Below are 21,199 nucleotides of genomic sequence, written 5' to 3' on the forward strand. Positions count from 1 at the left end.
TTAAAGGTCTACCAAAAAGCTTTCAATTTGGTCATAAATGACACCGAATGGGTAGAAAAATATCTGAAATCCAGATGACTGAATTTTAGAGGTCTGGTGGAAAGTTTTTAAATTTGTCAGGGAACAGATCAAGCTTCTACAAAAAGTTGTTTTTGAAGGATGCCCGCAAATCAAAATGTCAGACTTAAATTTTTGTGGGTTTACTGATAATGGGGATTTCTACTAAGTTTGGTTTAGCTAACCGAAATCCAGGACATGTACCAACCCCGAATTTTGGAGGTCGTCCAGAAAGTCTTTGATTCCAAATCAGATAAAATCTCGAAGAAATATTCCTTTTTTGAAAGGTTTCCTGGAATTGCTGCTTGACTTTCCAGGCATGGATTCTTGAGACTTTTTTGTGGGTCTCCTCATGATAGACATGGCTCCTAAATTTCACGTGGCTATGCCAAATTGGCTCCTCGTGATCGACATGGCTCCTGAATTTCACGTTGCTATGCCAAACTGGCTTTGGGGACAAAAATCCAACTGGGATGTGCTACCTAGCCTGAATTTTGGAGGTCTACCAGAAAGCCTTGAAAATGGTGCTTTATTTGGCCACAGAATAATAACGACCATGGAAAAAACGTGTACACTGTAATCGATCCCTTCAGAGTGGCACAACACGCTTTGTTTATTGTGGCCCGGCATGACTACGCCGAATGAGGCCGGGCCAGCTCCTCCATTGCGCGCTGTTTGTGTTGCATTGTTCAAGTCCAAAGGGGAAGTGGGCCAGTCTTGCGAGCACACACGCACCGCCGCTCCTTTCATCCCACTGCGTTATTGGAGAAAGCACCGAGCGTTGCGTCAGGGCCCGTTGTGTCAGGGTCATGGGTCAGAGTTGAAGCCCCCCCCCCCCCCCACCCCCACTCCGACGCTCTACCCACTCCCTCATCCAGTTACTAATCAAGCACACGCTGCACCTCGCTGACCCCGCTCCCGCGTCTGTGGACCAGATCAAACGCGGAGCGCCGCTACCTCTGGCCTGCTCTTATCAGCCTGGTTGTCTCATCACATCAACATGCAGGGCTAAACAATAAACATCATCTAGACTGCTTTGACTCTCAGTGTGTGTGTGGGGGGGTATCAGATAGAAAGTCATGTTACTTCTGGCTGTGGGATCCCATTATGTCATTGTTTGGATTCCTTACATGAGAATTTTATTAGATTTGTGTCTAAGGCAGCGCGGTGGAAGTAGTGGTTAGAAGGTCTGCCTCGTGATCCTCCGGTTCAGGGTTTTATCCTCAGTTCACAGGTGTCTGTAGTGGTTTGTCTACTAATAACCTGCAAGTGACCGGTGAATAGGTCAAGGTGTACCCCACCTCTAAAAGTCGTATGTTTGGGGCCAGGCTAGATAGCTGACGTTTTGGGTATTTTCCGATTTTTCCTGGATTTTTTTCACTCCACATTTCTCCCCGTCCACTGTGAAGAACCAATGAATCTTTATAAGCGTTTTCTGAAGAATTTTTTGGTTTGGTGAAAATCTTGTTTTTCAGATATTTCTGGCCGCCCCATACCCCCCCTCAAAAGGGGGAAAATAGATTCTAACTCCGCCCATGCCCAAGATGTCAATAGCAATGAATGAGTTCAGAGTTGTATCTTGTTTTCAACATTCATCCAGAATTCTCTTAGAGCCTCCACATCGTGCTTACCACCTCTTCCAGCACTTTCCAAACTACACACACTCAAACCTGCAGACATCCCAATAGATTTTTCCTTCTTGCTATAAAGTCGACTAAAATTTCCATCGCGGTATTTTAGAGAGACATAACATGTCTTTTTTTTTTTTTTAATATCTACCCAATAAAGATGATTCTGATTCTTAAAGGGAGGTCCGGTGACGCTAAAATCCTTCTCACCAAGTACTTTACAAAGTTTTGTCCTCGAGCACCGGCACACCTTGAAGCCATGTGACAATAGTGGAATGTTCAGTAAACATTCACTCGTGTACCAAACGTCCTTGCGTTTGAATAAAATGAACCAGGAAGACTTGAGTTTTGTTGACCTTCCAAAGCCTTTTGCTTTTATTATTTTTTTTTCCGTTCTCTCCTCCTGTTTGTGACTTCCACCGCTGTTAATGTCATTCGCCCTCTTTTGGTTTCACTGCTCCCACCGAGTTGCCTTGGCGTCGACTCGGACCGATGCTCACAAACGCGGCGCCCCTGGGTAAAGTCTGTGTTTTCATCTCTGTCCAGTGAAGGCCTTATTACCTTCTGAAATGTCCGTATTGCCAAATTGCGCTGAGGTCACCTTTTTCCCCGCACAGCCATGGCGGAAATAAAGAGCCGTTCGTCAAACAAAGTGGCCAAGATTGTTTCGAGTATTTATTGTGGATTTAAATAACTTTTTTTATGTTTACCTGACCTGTCAAAATTGATTGAACGTTAACGAGCTTATCGTTTCGACAAAGCCCAAAAAAAGAGAGTGATTGATTCTGAAACGGCATTGCTGAGAAAAGCCAAGGTCTCATCCATATGCTGCGTATCTCTGGTTTTGAGCAGATGACATTTTTCTTAGCATACATTACACATGCATATCATCTGGGCTAATCACACTATTTGTGGCGGCTGATTGCGATGTTGCTTAAGACGGGCGTCTCCTTTGTGTCGGAGCTAATGATGTCCCTTTGTGACGGAGCCCGGGCGCGAGGGCTGAGGACACCGCTATAGACTCCAGAAGAGCTGTTGTGCGCGGGTCTTAGTCTGACTGGCAGCTGCGTTAATCCGCCCTTTGTGTCTTCGGCAGGGCCCCACTGAGCTCCCCTGACAGGGACCGACGTTCTCCACTCCGGCAGACAGCCCAGATGGGTCGAGTGAGGCAGGAGGAGGGAGGGAGGGAGAAGGACGCTTTCAAGGAGGGAGAGAAGATCCATAAGAGGTGCAAGGATGGAGGGGGAAATGAGGTGGATCCTTAGGACATTATTTGCAAAGAGCTACAAAGGCAAAGTAGGTTGTAATATGCATGCCGGGCCACTAGTTGGTGATGTGTGAACAGCAAAAAAAAAAAAAAAACTTCTAAAGCTATGAAAGTTTCAGGGGTGGGTGTATTGAAGTTGAATAAAGTTTGACTCATTTGCTGTCCTGGTTTGCCTCCCATAATGTGCAATCAATTATTACATTTAATACATTTATAACCCAGTGCTCCCTTTAAAAAAACGATGAACAGTATCGTCCGAGAAATACGGTACTTTTACTGTCCGTCACTGACATTAGAAAAAGAAAAAAATGTGAATGAAAGCCAAACTTTCCAGGGAGTTTGCGCTGGATTCACACAAGTCATGTTGGGAGCCCGCTCCTAAGAAGCACTTCTCAGCGAACATGATGAAATGGTCCTTTAAAGTGCTCTCTGAGGCTGCCGACACTTCAAGGGCTCCTCAGAACCCTTAGCACCGCCTTGTATCACCCCAGCGGGAAGAAGCGAGAGCAAAAAGAGGACCGAGGAGACAAACACCATGAGGGAGAAAGCTCTAAAACACCCGGAAAAAAAATGTGCAAAAGAGTCACAGATGAGCAAAAAGAAAGTTGAAATGAAAGAATATTTCTGAAGCGATCCTATGATCAGACGAGATAAGAGCGCAGTAAATTCAGCCAGTGGAGTTGAGTTGCTTTGCTTTTTCCAAACTCCAGCGAAGGAAGGACTAAGAGGCGAGGAGCGAGAGCGGCGTGCCCACCAGCTTTTTACTCGGGGAAAGCCTAATGAGTTCCTGTGGGATGGGTGCCGGCTGTCAGTCATCGTCATTCTCCCGCAGCTCGTCCCGCACATCCAGAACCAAGGGGCATGAAATAATTAAAAGATGGCCGCCGCCGCGGCTCGGGGAAGCGAGGAAGTCGCAGCTTGTTTGGCTGGGGAGGGGAAGGGTGGGGCGTTTGGAGAAGTCACGGTGCCCGAACGTAATTCATGGTGACAATGAGGCAACAGTGTTACAGTCTATTGCGTAATGCAAACAATGAAAGAAAGATGGCGCGAGGGGAGTTGAAAGGGAACGCCCGCTGACGCCGCTGCAGCACGTCTTTAGTTCCAGACAAAATAACATAACGTGAATGAGCACGTAGTAACTCCAGCTCATTATTCGGCGACGAGTATTGGTTTTAAATTTAAGCGAAATGTCCTGCTCGGTCAAAATTTCAACCAAATGTATAAATGTTGCTAAAATGTCCTTAAATGTATCCAAATTAGAGGAAAATATTTCTCCAAAATATTTCATATAAAAAGAAAATATTTAAATATAAATGACGCTCAAAATGTGTTTTTTTTTATTTTTTATTCTCCATACATAAATCAAGCTGTATGCGCCGAAAATAAAAACAGCCAAATTATTAACGACACCTTTCGCTCAAACTCAAACAAGGAGGGCTGGCCCGGTGAGCATCACAAAACGAGCGGCACCTGAAACAAAGCAGCCGGCTTTGGTCAAATCTGCATGTGAATGGCCGCTGAGGGCTTCCTGTAATTGCCGACGTGCAACCGGTCAGCTTTGAAACGAAAATTATTTCGGGTAGTCGGCTCGGTCCGTCACAAAGGTCTCGACGAGGATGGTCTCTTCGTCATTATTTTGGGGCGGCTCAAAAATAGAAATATATTTTCTCTCAGGTCTTACTGGTTTAGAGATCGGGCCCAGTCACAAGCCAATGTGCCACAAAAGGTTAATCCACGAGGATAGCCCCCCCCCCCCCCTACTAGAGCGTCGCAAAGATTTCACATTTCCCTTCCTCTCCACGAGTCAGTCCGAGGTTAATTGCACGTCCATCTCCTCAACAAAAAATATGGCGTCCGCCTCTGTTTGTGTAAACATTTGGCAGCCGAGACATGGCCGTGGCCGCCAGGGGAGGCGGGATGGGCATCGGCTCAAGGGGGGGGGGGGGGGGAGTGTGACGACGGCCAAGGTTGGGCCGTGAGGTGGGCCGGTGGACCTGGCTTCAGATCAGAAGCGGCCGTGTTGAGGACGCCAGGGAACTACGGGCAGAGCGCCAGCGGCGATTCTCTACCGACAGGCCAGTAACAAAACTCAGGAGGACGCCGAAACATTTTCCAAACCTGTCTTTGGGTTACTTGAAGGAGTGCAATGTATCAGAAGAAAACTTGGGGTTTGTATATATTGTAACTCGGGCACATTTTGGGTGGCCTCGCCATTGCCGTTTTTCCATTCCGTCTTCTTGTCTCGTCAAGCGGGGAGGTTGCCGCATGCTGCGCTGTCATGGGCTGAGCGCTTTGATGGTGTCGGGGGGATTAGTCATCCTGTTCGTTGGCTCGTGTGCCACTGTCACATTTGCAGCCCACTCCTGACAAATGACCAATATTTGCCCATGCTGGAATTCTTGACACAGTCCCACTTTGATGTGAGATGCGTCATCCTGATTATTAAATGCGATCGCTAATTTGGAGCGCGCGTGTGTGCGTGTTGGACTTTTTACATTTTTACTGTCATCTTCCAACACGACCATTAAAAATAAGTGAGCGCAAGTTTCCTATTTAGATAGAAGTTGGGCAGCATCTCAGTGTGAAGCAAAAAAAAAAAAAGTCTTGGTCAGCGGTGCCATATACATCGCTAACAGCCAGGTGAAGTCTTTTGGCAAACAAAGGCGTACATTTTAACCAATCTAGGGGGACACATGCCAGTCTTTGAGGTTTGTGTATTTTTTTTTTTGGGGGGGGGGGGTCTCGGGAGGAATTCAGGGGCATCTCCCTAATGGCAGCGGGAGAGAGCCGTCGACGTGTAGGCGAGCGAGCGGCACAGCTCCACATCAGCTCATTAGGGCCCCCGGACTGGCGAGCTTGGAGCCACATTAAAGAGTCGGCGTGCCTTTCAACATGTGCCGGCTGCTCTCCCTTCCGCATTCGCAGCCGACGAGTTTGATCGCCGAGGCGAAACGTTTGTACTATTTTGCGATTTTTGTTTGATTGCTGCAGTGTTTCAAGCTCGCAACTTTTGTGTTATTCCGTTGACTGCGGTTGGCGTTTCTAGGGCTCCCTCAACAGGTTTGGAGAGGGAGTTGGAATTTAAAAGAAGTCCCGCACAGTTCAAATGTCAAAGTGTGAGGACGCCCTGACATACAGACCAATCGCAGTGACGGCGGATCCTCCTTTTCCGACTCCGGGGATCAAAATAATCCACTGGAGTCCTCTTCACACACTCTTAAAAGAAGTGGTGGGATTTGCCCCCCTCACCACCCGGGGAGATTTGACTTTTGAGGTTTCACCGGGTCAAGCCCGTGCTTATCAGTGTCATGATGAAACAGCAGGTTAGCGAGCATGATAGATAGAGTAATCAAACAATTATTGTTTATTTAAAATGGTAGACGAGTTGTGTTTTTTTTTCTTTTCCTAAGGTGTTGGAATGGATTAATGGTGTTTCAATTCATTTCAATAGGAAAAGCGTATTTGAGATACGGATCATTTGAATTACAAATGTTGTCACAGAACAAATTAAACTTGTAAGTCGGGGTACCACTCCAAGTACAAAAGTGGAAATGTCTACGATTTATAAAGTGACAGAGGAACTTTAAAAGAAACAGAACAATTCATGAAAATAAAATAGAGAAGGAAGGGAGAGGGGGAAGGGTTTTCTACTGAAGTGAGTCCCTGTCACAAGTGTCAGATGCACTTATTTTCCTTTTTTCACCATCATTCAATTAACTTTGCATTCTGTGATGCGGAAAAAAAAAAAAAAAAAACGAACATTTGATCTTTTTACATGATCACCCTGTGAACGTGTCACCGGCAGGCCTTTGATACCACGAGACGCCCGTTGTGTCATCGCAGCACTGCGGGATACGGGAGCCTACGAATTCCCAACGGGGAGGGAACGTGACAAGGTAAACACGGGTGTCGTGGCGATGCGCTCGTAATAACTTCCATAAAGCGCCTTTCAAGGGACGCGCCGCTGACTAGCTGGATGTTGTTGGATTTGAACTTTGAAATGACAAATATGGACATTTTAGGGATCTTCAATGAATCTGTCACCTGGAAGGCCAGAAATGCTAGCTAGACGTCCTAACCGCTAGCACATTTTAGCGCCTCAGTTTTTTCATATTAGTCAGTTTTATCTTGTTTCAGCAAGGATGTATTTTTTTGTTGATAAAATATTTGTACCACGTTTCGGGGCACATCTGCATATCTTGATGGGTTGGCGCACGCACGCTCGTACAAGAGTGCGACGACACAGCTGCGCTGGAGGTCTGCACAGTCTCAACTTGTGGAATTCCCCTCATCCAGATCAAATGGAGGAAGAGATATATGGCCTCACGCTGCCTTCAAATTAATACTTGCCCTCATTTCCACGAGAAGATGAAATGCGATAACGTTGAGCAGACAGAGTGATGAATAGACTTTATGGGATTGTTTGGGAAAAAAAAAAAAATAGCGAAAAGCAAATACATCATTTGGTCATGTGACTGAAGCTGGGCAAACCCATCCAAGCCCAGCAAGAAACCAAAACTTAAAAACTGGTAAGTTAACATGCTAACTGCTAACACCCGCGCACTGCCCCGGGAAGCAAACGAAAAAATGTTGATTCTGTTACAGATTAAATGACAACAACAAAAAAGAAGACATGATAAGCACGGTCTCGTGGAAAGAAAGCGGAAATTGAGCCGCCTAGTTAGTCATAATTGGCTCATTTTGTTTGTAAGGTCACGATAGCACTTAAAGCCTCTTTGGATGCTTTCCCGCCGAAATGCAACATGCAACACGGGCGGCCCTTTTGTGTGCCAGCGAGTGCTGATGTGCTTTCTGTTTCCATGCCAACTCACTTTCATCTTTCATCTTTCTTACGAGCTCATCCTACGCTCCAGATGAATTAGGTTGGTTACAAATTCTTTTGAAGTGCGCGCACGACCCCTCCCCTCCCCACACCACCATTTGCCGCCCCTCTTCAGCGAAACAAAACAAAAAAAGAAAGAAACCAGCGCGGCGCTACAAATGTAAGCCAGTAATCTCGCTCGTTTCAGCTCCTTTAGCAAACGGGCGACGGCGCCACAGACGGGATATACACACTTAATTTCTATTTGGAAGACGTCCCTCGCTCCTTCCATCCCTTCGCTCCCATTTTCTGCCGCCGTCACACACTTCCGTTTCCATTATGGAGACGCTCGTGGAGAGGCTCGCATTGAGGATTGTTAATGATCTTCAATTACGGCAATGCCGGCTCCCGAGGGGTAAAAAGGAAGGTGGGGGGGGTCTCTTAAGGATCAAAGGTTTTAGACCTGAAGAGGGACTTGGTTCTCCTTGCAGATGCATTTAGTCAAAGATGCTCGGCTCAATTCTGCCCGTGGACACAAAAAGGCAATTTCCAGCCTCGAGGTGTGTGCTCCCGTAATGGAGGTAGCGAGACATCTGAGAGACAGCGAGTGGCTGCAACCCCGGTTGCAGATCTCCGATAAACACTTCAGCTCTGCTTTAGTTTGTGTGATTTTATTTTCAGCTTGACTTCATTAGTTTTAGGGCTTCAAACGGGGGCCATGAGTTGACATTATATTTTGAAAGGGGGGGGGGGGGGGGGCAGAATAATAAGATTCGAACCCGATGGAAAAATACAGCGGAAGGTCGAGCCAAACGTGTTCCGGGTTTAAATGATCACCCATCATTATTTTCAATAATTTTGAGATTGCGACAAGTGGGTAACAAGAAAACCATGCTAGCGCTAATTCTGAGTTAGCTTAGCAATGTTAGCCATAATACAGCACACCGCACACTGAATCATTTGATAATATAACTCGTGCGAAGACGATTCGACAATGCTTTATAAATAGTTAAGACCTCGAGGCGTTTCTTGCAAAAAGACAAACTCTGGCCCTAGTCTGAATCACAAGTTTCATTTTGAACTTCTCACCGCAGTAAAACTTGAAAGTAGCCTAAGACGGAAACGATTCGTCCCCGGTGGTGCCAAACACGCCGCCCGGATGTTCGTTTGAAGAACTCCGAGAATGCACGCGCCGTTGTCTGGCGCTTCGCATCTGAACGCAAAGGTCGTGATTCCTCCCGAAAACAAGATGGCAGTTTTAAAACAAACGGAGATCAGAGCAGAGGAAGGTTTGCGCGGGTCGTCGATTCATCTCTTGAAACAAAGTGTTGTTGTCTTCTTTCAACTGAAGACGCCTTGACGGGAACACTAAAAAAAGCAGAAAGGTACCAATACGCGTCCTTCGGTTTGAAATACAAATGATGGCAGAGTTTGGTTATTATTGGAATCAGCGGCGGCTCTCTGTCATGTGCTCTACTCAAAATGCTTAGCCGCTAATTATATCCCCGTCAAACGGCGACAGCTTACGGAACCAAGAGCGAAGTGAAAATACTGGATGACAAAGACAAGGCACACACACACACACACACAAATTCAGTTTTTGGGCCTTCCTGTCCTTGACGGTCCACCCACCGCTGCGCAAATCAAGCAAACCAGGTGAGATCAGCTCATCAAAAGACAAAAATAAGCAAATTCAGCGGCCGGCCTTTCAAAAACTGGGACGGTGCGGTCATTTCCTTGATTGGAACACAACTCGATGAATTCTCGTCTGAATCGGAACGTATCGCGGGAAGACTGATTTATTTGGGTTAAGCTTAGGCGGGATCGTACGGAGGCTTTAGCGGCGGAGTGACGTTTCATCGCACGGAGGGGAGAAAATATCCACGCTGGTTGGAAGAAAAAGCCGATCCAGAGCGCATGAAAAGAGCCAAGGGTGATATTATAGCCCGACAACATTTGGTTAATTGGAGATTGGTCACGGCCTGTAATATTTGACTGTAATCTGAAGGGCCCGTGAAAGCGAGAGTGAGGGCTTGGCGAGGAGGGAGATCAGCACAAGCTGTGAGGAGCAGCCCGTGATAAGATTAAACCCATTCACATGCTGCAAATGGGAGGAAGAAAAAAAAAAAAAAAAAAAAACAGCAGCTCCTCTTTATCAGCCTCATTGCTTACATCCTTTTTGCTCCTCAAGCTTGTTTTCATGCAAATAACCGCATAAGAGAGGCGGCGACAATAACCTCCGACATGCTGCAACATACATCCGACGTGTTTGAGAATAGAATAACATCCGTTCTGGCCTTATTTTCCTCCCCGTTGCTGCGCACGAGAAAACCCGACTCATTATGAACTTCAAAGACACAGATAGGAGTTTTAATTAAGAGAAATGCTGAGGAGCTGCGCAGATAAGTAACACGCCCCCCCCCACCCCCTTTCCCCAATTCCCCCGCTCCATTTTCCACCCCGCAACCCCCTTTAACTCAGCCCCGCCCCTCCGAGCTCCGACAGCATCATTAGGGCATCGCGCAAGGCTGGCGGAGCGCAGCGGTGGACCGTCACGGCGACCCGCGAAACCAAGCGCTAATCCCACTATCGGGCTTCCTTTGTGCTGAAGCCGAGTGACACTGTGCATTTTTTTTCTCGTCTAAATGTGCAAACAAACATTGCCGCTGATCCGATGGGTGCTGCTGAGGATGAAAACCAAGAGAAGCCCCAACATCCATTTTCTATACGGTCCTACATTCTGGTCCTGACCCAGCTGAGACCCTGGACTGGTCCTCAATCAATCACTCACAGGGTGTATTTTGCGACACTTCTTACGAATGTGCCGTCAACAAAAATGAAGCCGGTGAGGTCAAGTGAGTAAGGCGCAAAGTCAAAGGTTTGACAGCCTTTCTATCATCAGGGGGTGCGCCGGTGCGCGTCTCATATAGCCGCATATAACCCCACGCACGCCTGGCTCACGAGTCAGGGGTAGACCGGTGGCGCTGCAGAGAAATCTGCCGCCTTCGGGGGAGCGCCTAGTGTCGAGAAGATTAATTGGAGACGGCGCTCGGAGGCGCAAATGTGTTCATCTGCGAATGGGCCAAACTCCCGCTCGGGATCCATCAGCACGTTGGATCCCACGTGAACATCAAACCCCTCCAGAGGTGCTTGTCTTTTGTCTCCGGGTAGTCTTGCCTGGCACGCTGCCCAGCGCCTCCCGCTTTCATGTGGCCAGGGAATTCTCCTCCCTCTGTGTGCTTTTGCGCCGGAGTGTGACGCCTTCGCAGGTACTGCCTTTCAAATCTGTTTTGTATTTTGGCACGCATCCAACCGGCCTCGCACAGGTGGCTGTTCTCCCGCAGGCTCCTTGCCGCCGACCAGACTGCAGCCAAGCGACTATTAACGGAAGCGCCAGAGGACCATAACTCTGGAGACGGCCGCACTCGCAGTTAAGCGGTGAAGTGTCAGGAAGTGGTTTGACATACGCGTGAAGCTTGCGTGTGCCGTAAATCACCGAGGCTTTTTCATGTGCGCCGCCAGCGTGAGTCAGAATCCCAAAGAGTTTTTGCGTGTGTTCATCTCGCTTGGCTTCCTCCTGTGTTTGACTTTTACGCCGACATGGCGAAAAATGGAACGCGCAAACTTGCCACCGCGTGTTGATTTTGGAGCAAACGTGACAAGGTTTCTCCACTTTTTGCGGAGATCCCCTAACTTAAAAGCTTTTCCATCCACGCTGAGCATGGTGGCAGACTTGAACCCCCCCCCACAAATGATCAGCAAAGAAAAGGCTAAACTTGGTTCAGATAAAGGACTCACTTACAGGTTGACGGCGTCTTCTGGTGTCTTTATAGTTTTCCCAGTCCCAATGTGGTGCAGGTATGTTTACACGAGCAAAGAATGGGCCTGCAGGACATGCAGCACCTGGCCTCCATCTCGAGGGGAAACAGCTGGATGCCGTCTGTTGATAGCGGGCTGCAGCCGGACCAGTCGCTAAGCCCTCCTTCGCCCATGCGGAAACTGCTGTAAAAAGCCACGTGCAGAAACGACAACGGGGTTGGATCGATGTCGTTTGAATCGGGATTAAAAGGTACTGCAGATGGATGCGCTTTGTTCGGCCTAGGATATAAAAGGATGGACGGATGGATGAATTAAATAGGAGAAATGGTTTGTAAATGACTTTCAAGTGTTTTGCTATTCAGATACTGAAAATGATTTCCTTCTAAGAAAAAAAAAAAAAATACAAAGAAAGCAAAGTATCGCCAGCCTTCTGAAACTAATTGCCTTCAACTTCCAGGAGCCAAAAGCGCCATTACAGCCTTCTGATATCGGATTTTAAAAGAAAAGATGAAAAGGGAGAGAGAAAAAAAAAAAGAGCTCATCTAATAATTCATATATAGTAACGCAACGTTAGAAAAACTTTCCAAATAATGCAAAGCAGAAGCAAGTCATGCTTGCTGCGTTGCCTCGGTAAGTGGCGACAAAAAAAAAAAAAGATGTGAGACATCACTTATGGTTGCCTGATCACGCCGTTGCCTTAAGTCAATATTTCTTCCAAAATAGAAATCCATTCTCCCAGCCCTTGGTTGGCTTTGATGTGCAGTGTCTGGGTCTTACATCAGACACTGGGGTCAACGCCTGAAAAGGCAAGTCAATTTTCCGACAGACATCAGAGGGAGAGGCTTCTCCTGCGCAGGTAGCGGAGGGCCACGAGAGCCGTACCCGCCATCCAAAATCTCTTCATCTGTCTCATCTGACTGGAAAAGACAGATGGGACAAAGCGGGCTCGTTGTTGCGTTACTTAGTCATGTCCATTAAAGAGAAGATAGGACAAACAGTCGGGGTCCGACGACAGCGACTGACTCCGTAAAAGTCGCCGTAAAGCTTTTTATGTGTCATTACAATAAAAGGCAAAAAGATCTTGGCAAGTTCAATAATGACTGGCAACAAGAAGCCAAAATCCAACCCAAAACAATTTTTTGTGCCAATTTCTGGCAATCTCCTGGTGAAATATAACGATTCGGCGGAGCGACATCAAATACGAGCACGAATGAAAGAGCGAGGGCCCCGCGCCGCCAACGCAGCTCCCGTATGTGTCATTACACGCAGCAGCATTCATTAAGTCGAGTATGTGTGGAGAGTTAAAGGCTGCCGAAATGGGGGATTTCCCCCCCCCGACTGTCTGAACTTGACTTTCAGCGTCTTCGAGTGTGTGTGCAGGCAAAAGCATGGCTGACGGCGTCTATCCTTCCATATTTTATTTTTTTTTTTAACAAGTATGCTAGTTAAATAGCACTGAAATACGGCTTTGATAAAGACGCAGTACTGATTTACAGTCCGTCCTGACTTTTATTATTGCTCGCAACGCAGCGACCCTCCGGGCATTTATTTCCTGTGGGAGGAGTTTCGGGGTTTTTGGAAACCACCTGCTTTGAATGATTGAAAATCGTAGTCCGTACTAACGTTGAGTGAAGTGCCTGACATATTGTTCATTCGGTTACACGATGAACTTTTAAGTCCTTCGCCGCGACGGAACCGTCCCTGTATTGTTTTACGGCTATCTCGACACCCACTCGGCAGAACGATGATCTGCGAGATTCCATTCGGTTTCAAATTAAAGCGAGCACATCAAAGGCTACCCGAAAAGGCAGCGCGAAAAAGTGACAGGGCAAAGGAGGAAGGGAAAATGGAAAAAGAAGAGCCTAATTTGCGCAATCAACCAAAACGACGCAGAACCTAATCCAAATCAATACGTGCCAGGGTAAGAATATTGTTACCGTGCTGGAGTGGAATTTATTAGCCAAAGATGAAAGCATCAAAGTGGCCGGCGAGATTAATTTACAGTCTTTTAGAGCGCAGGAGGGGGGGAAAAAAATAAATAATTGCAGATGTCAATTTTTTCTTGCAGACCACATTTGAACCGGGATACGTTTCTAAAGCCGAAATTTGGACGGCACCTGAGTGACAGCTCAAAAGACTGTTTTCTCCGGCAGCCAGTGCAAATAAATTCATTAGAACGACATCAGTGAAATCACTTGACAACATTTTGACAGCAGCGACAACGCACTCCACTTTGTCTAGACGCTCGTACATCCAGCTCCATTTTATGTACGCTCAATCCAAAATCTGTCACCATTGGACAAGAGACCACTGGGGGATTACATTGTCTCTGCAGATAATCGCTATTTATTTGGCTGTCCAGGATGGAAAATTTACAAGCCATCCCCTCGAGGGGTTTCTGCGAATGTTTTATCACGTGGAGATATTGAAGTATGATTAGCGGACGGGAAAGACTCTGGACTGATGCTGTCTGCTTAAGTCCCAAAGATTGTCCACGAGCTGTTCAAATAGGGTCTCTCTTGGTTTTTGTTTTTTCCCAAAAACCAGATGAAGGGCAAAGAGGGGTATCGGGTAAGAGGAGTGCTTGCGTATGAGTGCGTCTGGCTGATTGCATCGCCACACAAGCGTGCCTTCAAAGCGTTCCCCGCCGCCCAGTTTGACCAGATAAGCCCCCCCCACACACACACACACACACACATTCTTCGGTTCAGCGAGGGGACAGGAAGACACAGAGGGGTCAACGGTAGTGCCATCTGCTCCCCGTGTACAACAAATAGTATACGTCAACAAAGCTGATGCACCATCCCAACATATTGCTCAGATTGATCGGCGAGCATATGGTGCGGTTTCATCTAGCTTGTTTATTTGTGGTTGCATTTCTATATACACCTGATGCTGCCCCAATACGCAGAACTCAATTCTCACGGGAAAACCCACCCACGATTGTCGTACGGCTAGCTGGCTTCTCCGAAATGCGGGGATACATTCCGGGTATCTGCCTATGATCTTGTCATCAGGAACTTTGTCTCTCTCTGGGTCGACGCTACAATGTTGCTTGCTAATTCGGCATCGAGCCGTTGAGAACGATCAACGCTTCAGGAGTTAAGTTGTTTTGGTATTTCCAGTTGGTTCGCTGAGGGATTTCTTCCAAATGACTTTTCCAGTTTTTTTCCCAGAGTGGGGTTTTGCCTCAAGACAGGGAGGCCAATGCACAATCAGTTCTGACAAGGAGCATCTACGGTTTTAATCATCTCATGAATGAATGGGTTATTTGCCAAGACAATAAAGGAGCTAGCTGGGCACAGGCACGGCGCTGTGTCATGAAACCCAATAACAACGTGATGAGTCACTTTCGAGGCAAACGTGGAAGAGTCTACGGAGAGTGAAACTGCCATGTGGGGGCTTGTCAGCCAGCCAAAGAAAACACAATCGGCTTAGCTGAAGAGAGAGGAAACTTACACAATAGCGGCCCTAATATCTGGTCAAACAAACCTAAGATGGACGCTTTTACAGACAATAGACTGCGAGGACTGAGTAGCATTCGTGCGGTGGCGGCGGCGGCTGACGAGTCATCTTTCTAGGGCGAGGCTTTTTGCCGGTAATCATACAGTGCTGTACTTTGTTGGGATAACTCTGCTTCGTATTAGAGCTGATGGGAAACAAATGCGCCGAGCGTGTCTTCTTAAATTTGAGGAATACCCTAATCCAAATCCGCAAGCTTCCGAAGGCAAGAGACGAGTTAACCTCGGAAAGCCTCCCGTTTTGCTTTGCTGTGGCGAGGACGGTAATGACAAGGGAGGTTGGAAGTTCCCGATCCGTCTCCTGGCACGGGAATGCTAAAATCCACAAGAATGACAAGGCGGTATTATGTACTCCGCCACAAGGTGTACGGGTCAGACGCATTGACTGGGGCGAGTCATATCACTGTAAAGAGAGACTGGGAGAGGAAGCGAATCAAAGGGGTGAAACTGGGAGACCACATAGAAAACGGAACAATGAGGTTCTTTCAGCGAGGCTTGACGATGAAAAGAAAGAGGACAGATGAAGGTGAAACGTCAGCGTTACGATCCTGAGAGACGACGGAAACAAAGTTGGAAATGAATCAGTGGGTAAATGCTCAGCGCGTAAGGTCAAAGGGCGGGGCGTCCAAATGACGACTCCCCGAGCCCGACTTGGTAAGAGATTCTTTCATCAGTTCTAATCTTTGAAACATAAACAGGGAGCGCATCCGACACGGTCGTTCTCTGGCCGATGGGTGGCCCTCCCGCGAGGGGAGACGAGAGGCAACATAAACCAACTGCGGGAAAGAAAAACGCCTTCTCGCTATCGAGTCAAATGTTTTGGGTCGAGACGCTCACGTTGCGGCGCACGTAGACGGAGCTGGTATCTCTCCCGGCAATCAGGGAGCTTCTGAGAATTGTGTTTATTACTGGAAGGCATCACTGCGCTGTTTCGGGCTATAAATCTCGGTGCTAGTTAGCAAACAGCTTCATCCATAACAACACATGACCCGCCACAATGTTTTGTTTTTAATCGTATAATGTCCCGTGTGGGCTTGTTTGCGCTAAGCGGTACAGTTTGGTTCAGGTCATCGCAGTTCGGATCAGAGAGACTCTTTGATTTTCCACCGCTGGCCGGATGGTCCAAGCCAAACAGCAAAACGGTTGTATACGTATGTACACGTTCATGGTGTAGCCCCGCCTCTTCCCCCAAGTCAGCTGAGACTGGCTCCCCGGGTACGTCAGATTGAGAAAAAATATTAGTTGACTAAATATTAGGGATACGACGGAATCAGAAGGGAATGATTGTCGGTTTTGGTACAGTATGGCAAAACTCCGCATGACAGAGACACTATGCGCTAAGAGCAGCTAAAGCAGTTTTTTTTGGGGGGGGGGGGGGCATTTGAAAAGATAAGACCAGTGAGCTAATGCAGACATACTGCCGTAATCCTTTTTTTTTTTTTTAAACCCTCCCCCCCTCCACTTCAGCGCTTCTGTCGCATATCTGTGACAGATTAGGCCAGATCACTGAGGATTACCTGGACCAGACACAGCCTCGACACGCCGACCATATTCACCCCCCCCCTTCTCGGTGCGGCGCATTTGAATTTCAAATTGAATAAATGAACATATTGACAGTCAAGAGTCGGAAAGTGTGATGTGTACAAAAAAAGTATCTCATCACATGTGCGATGGCGCCGCAAGGGGGTTTAACCTGCCAGTCCGTTGGGGTGTTGCGGAGTGAATATAGGTCAGACCTTGTTTCGGTTGCTATCTGTTTTCATTGCGGGATAAAAAGGTGCCTACATCCTCCAGCTAATGATCAGTTCTTTCCAAAAATAATATATATATATATATACAGGGGCAGCACTCTGTAGCCATAGCCAAATATCAGAGAGAAAGACATCATTACTGTCTGTCTTTGTTCTGTTTTCAAATTCATCTCCAATTTAGCACTATCTTCTGGTCGCTTGTGGTACGGACGTAGTTTTAAGCGGGGTGGGGGGGGGGCATTCAGTCAAGGGGGTTTAATCTCACAGATTTGACGCGAGCGTGAGATAAAGTGAACGTGACGGCTTGCCACTCTCAAATGTTGCTTTTGATCATTTTTTAAAGGGAAACTTTTTGCATTTTAATTTGATTTAAAAAGGACAGAAACTTTTGGCTCAACTTTCACAGAGTTGATCAGATCAGATCCAGGGAGGATATTTGACGCACAGCCATCAGACTCGACTAGTGGAGCGAGAATAAATCAGCAACGGCCTTCATGTTGAGTCAGACAGACATTTTTGATTAAAGACAGTATATACAGATTTATCTTTTCTTCCCTGTAGAAAAATAACAGAAATACACATCACGATCGGCACTTGGGGTGCCCAAGCATATTTCACAGGGGGACAGTGCCCTCGCGGACCACCCCTCTAGCTCCGCCAGTGCTCCACAACTTATATCAGTTTCCTTAAATTAGGAGTCGAAGGTTTATAAATTGTAGTTGACCTGTTCTGAACTGATTTATTGGCACAAAGAAGCCCCTACAGACGCTTTCATTTGCGCGTCAATGCCTGGGAGGTAAGGTGTGTGCGTGTGAGAACGGGAGAGTGATGGAGCAGGTGTACAAGAGACGAGGTTGTGTGTGTGTGAATGCTTGCAGGCGTGGGGTGGGGTCGCAGGCTGAGACCCCACCTGGACTCACAACAAGCGGGGACCCGGCCGGGGGGGGATGCGGACACTCCATAATGCTCACTACAAAGAGGCCGAGGCGGGGCGAGGTGCACGGACGGCAAAACAGCGGCAAAGTCCCATTGTTCTGTCGCCGTTTCATCTCTCCTCCTCCTCTCCAAATATTTGGAGGAAGGCTCTGAATAACACGCTGCTACTGAGAATATTGCGCAGTGTATATTGTTGAAAGGAACTCCGGCAGTGGCAGTTTTAGGCTCTTCAAAGACATTTGCCTTTTTGTTTTGTTTGGGTTTTGTTTGCTCCTGTATTGAATTGTGTGGCGGGATTTCGTGGATATCTCATTGTTTCGGGATTTGGGATTGTTGGACAGCTGAGCGCCCACTGGCTCATTTATTTTTATTGCATCATGTGACTCATTGTAATTGCGGCACGCTGGCCGAAATGAGGCAAAAGATAAGAACGAGCGGTTTCCCACTGTCGTTGTTTTTCCGAGGGAATTTTCTGCCAGCCTTAATGCTGATTAATACCAGGGGCTCCTCACTTTTACCCAACTTTATTTGTCTGGGTAGCGATGACTTTGAAATGATATTCAAGTCTAGTAGTCGACATTGAACGATAAATAAATCGGGTAACGCGGGAATTACAGAACTCTTATCATTATCCGAGGGCCCTCTGCTGAATAGTGTACAAAACCGCAGCTTGGTGTTCGGGCGTTAATCATGTCATCACAGAGGGGGGGGGGGGGAAGCATGATTCTCTGCATTTCAGAATTATGCTATAGGGCCGTTTGATGGTCCTTTCCTGGGGACACCAACAGTGATTGGGCCCTGAGGGTGCCCCGCGGCACGGCCCGGTTGCCCCCGAGTCTGAGTGACAGCTCTAATGAAGCTCGCCATCGCGAGGCAAGCGACCGCTTCGGAGCAGCCGAGGCGGGAACTTCAATCGGCTTGCGTGACGTCCGAGGAGTTTTGATTTCTTTCCATTAGTGAGGCTTCGGGGTAGGGGGGGGCGGGGTCCCTATGGAAGAATGGCAGCCCTAGTCTGTCTTTGAATACTTCTGCATTTACCGCAAAGAAGAGACCATGGCGGAGGGGGTTGTACATTAAATATCATCTTTCTATTGGATTGGATGATATGAAAACAGATTTTGTCATTGGCACTTTGTTATGCAAGTGTCCAAAATGTTGACAGTAAGTGTGGGCCGACTTGCAATGTAGCCCTGAAACTAAAAGTACCTTGCGAGTGAAATGAGTTGGGTTTTTTGGAGACTTGAAAATTCTTGCCCGACTGCAATTGCGCTTCCCGAGCAACAAATTAGCTTCAACTCGCTCACAAGAAGACGTTCTTTGGACCAATAAAGAGCAGCCGAACCTCGGAAGACTCATCGCCACTTTGTTCTATTATTCAGCATCTCCGTGGGGTTGCGTTCAAGATCCTGACGGCAAGACTCGCGTGCCGCCGGGAGCCTGTTTACGCCCCGGCTTGGGCCGGCACGGCCCGTCCGACTCAAGCGTGCAACTCGTCACCAGTGACATAAAAAATAAATCAAAAAGTAGACGAAGGGGAGTGTACCGTTTGTTAATCGCATGTTCGCTAGCACGTTTGGGGAAACTTTTTGGTATTTTTTGTTGTTGTTGCGGGCAGCCTTTCTTGGATGCGTGTGACTCACGCAAACAAATGACTCGACTCCACTTTTGTTCTTGTCATTCAGCACGCGTGGAGCGCTTGTCACCAGCGTGACACGCTCTGAATGCTCATTTTGTAACCGCATAAATAGTCGTTTGAAAGATAAAAGCAAAACGTGTTTGTATTTTTGTTTGTGTGTGTTTTTTTTGTTGTTTTTTTAAAGCTGGCCTCGGCTCCCCCAAAGGCATTTAGAGCACTTTGGTAATAAGGCGTAGGGGTTTAGTAGTAGCGGGGAAGAGCAGAGCACGCTTTGATGTGCTCTTAGATGAAGCAAAATCTACAGCGATGTCTACAAAAATACACGCAGCGAGACCAGACGAGACCAGACGCGCTCCTCTCAGCTGCCCCGTCTTCTCTGGTCCCGAGCCAGCATGAAAGACGGCAGCGGGAGGGCTTGTATGGACCTTGTCGACAGCCTCGCGTAAACAGTCCCCCCGCAGAAGCGCCGACCGGGGAGACTTTTTTTCTTTTTTTCACAAACGTGTCTTTTCCAAAGTCAGAAATTTCCCTCAACGCAACCCGAACTAAACTTTTTAAAGATTAGCCTTTGATACTCGGCTCGTTTTGAAGAGCCGCAGTGAGGAGGCATCGCTCTGAAGAACATATGTCGCTCAAGGGACTGGAAGTTGACTCAAGTTTGTAGAGCGTGTTGATATAATGTTGTTGGTTTTTTTTGTATTTCAACTCTAGTTTTTGGGACAATAAGAATACAACTTCAGTTTACTTCTTGAAGATAATAAATAATGTAGGTCAATTTAGTCTCCTTTTCCTTATGAAAATATGGATTGAAAAGTGACTATAAAGACATTCTGGATTCAACTTCTGACTTGCGTGGGTTTTCTTATACTCCAACTTCCTCCCAAACTTGAACTACATCTGTGTCAAGTTGATGGATGGATGGATGGATGGATGGATGGATGGAAGGATGGATGGAAGTTACGACTATTACGCCTCATGACATTCCGGATTGGAGTGCGAAGCCACAAATGAAGCAACTGCTGTGCAGATGCTGACCTCTCGTGGCCATCCACGTGAACGACAACATTCCTTGTGCAGTAAATATTGATAAATATAAAGTCCTAACATAGAAACAACATTTCGCATAAGGTTGACTTTTGCAACAATTGTTTGAGTTTCGAATTAATATAACTATTAAAGGCTCATTGCATTACATTAAAGGGGGACTCAACCCAAATTTCAAATTATTTTTGTAGGTCTACGAATGGGATTCTTTTCGACAATGTTGTCTTTGTAAGTGAAACATATAAAAAAAAATGTAAATGGAAACACATCGAACATAAGTTTTGCTCGCTTATAATATTTACATGACACGGTGTCATCCGCCATGACTAACTAAGGAATATATTTCTTTATATGCAGATAAAGGCCCAACTCCAACATTCAAACAGACTCTCAATTAACAATGCGGGGTCCAAGCCGTGTGAATTATATATGGCCTCATTATTAATAAATAATAAAGAAGCTCAAAGGAGACGCGGCTCGGTCAATTAGGAGAGAAATGAAGGCGAACGGCTCAGCATCTGATCACGCGTCATTATCAGCGTCCTGTCAGGCACAATTACGTCATCTGCCACTTCAAACGGAAGATGGTCCCGCATACTTCCACACTTTGGATTATCTGGCCTCCATTAACACACACGCGCTCCATTAACACACACACACGCGCAAACACATCAACTTCAGCGTGCAATGCGAGTACACACTATTTTACTTGAAGGTA

At 46.9% G+C, this 21,199-nt stretch overlaps 1 protein-coding gene across 4 annotated transcripts in view; it reads right to left on the reverse strand.

Moving 5' to 3' along the window:
- lef1 (lymphoid enhancer-binding factor 1) overlaps positions 1-21,199 on the reverse strand; it is a 60,028-nt gene that overhangs the window by 35,710 nt on the left and 3,119 nt on the right. For 3 of the 4 annotated variants that reach the window (XM_085913100.1, XM_085913102.1, XM_085913098.1), the window contains one exon: positions 11,577-11,776. The gene's annotated coding sequence lies outside the window, so the exon portion shown is untranslated. Of the gene's footprint in view, positions 1-11,572; positions 11,777-21,199 lie in introns of all 4 variants that reach the window. The other variant, XM_085913099.1, reaches the window with a different exon arrangement.

Source organism: Syngnathus leptorhynchus, chromosome 5, assembly GCF_054491065.1.
Source record: "Syngnathus leptorhynchus isolate UIUO chromosome 5, UIUO_Slep, whole genome shotgun sequence".
Classification (NCBI taxonomy): domain Eukaryota; kingdom Metazoa; phylum Chordata; class Actinopteri; order Syngnathiformes; family Syngnathidae; genus Syngnathus; species Syngnathus leptorhynchus.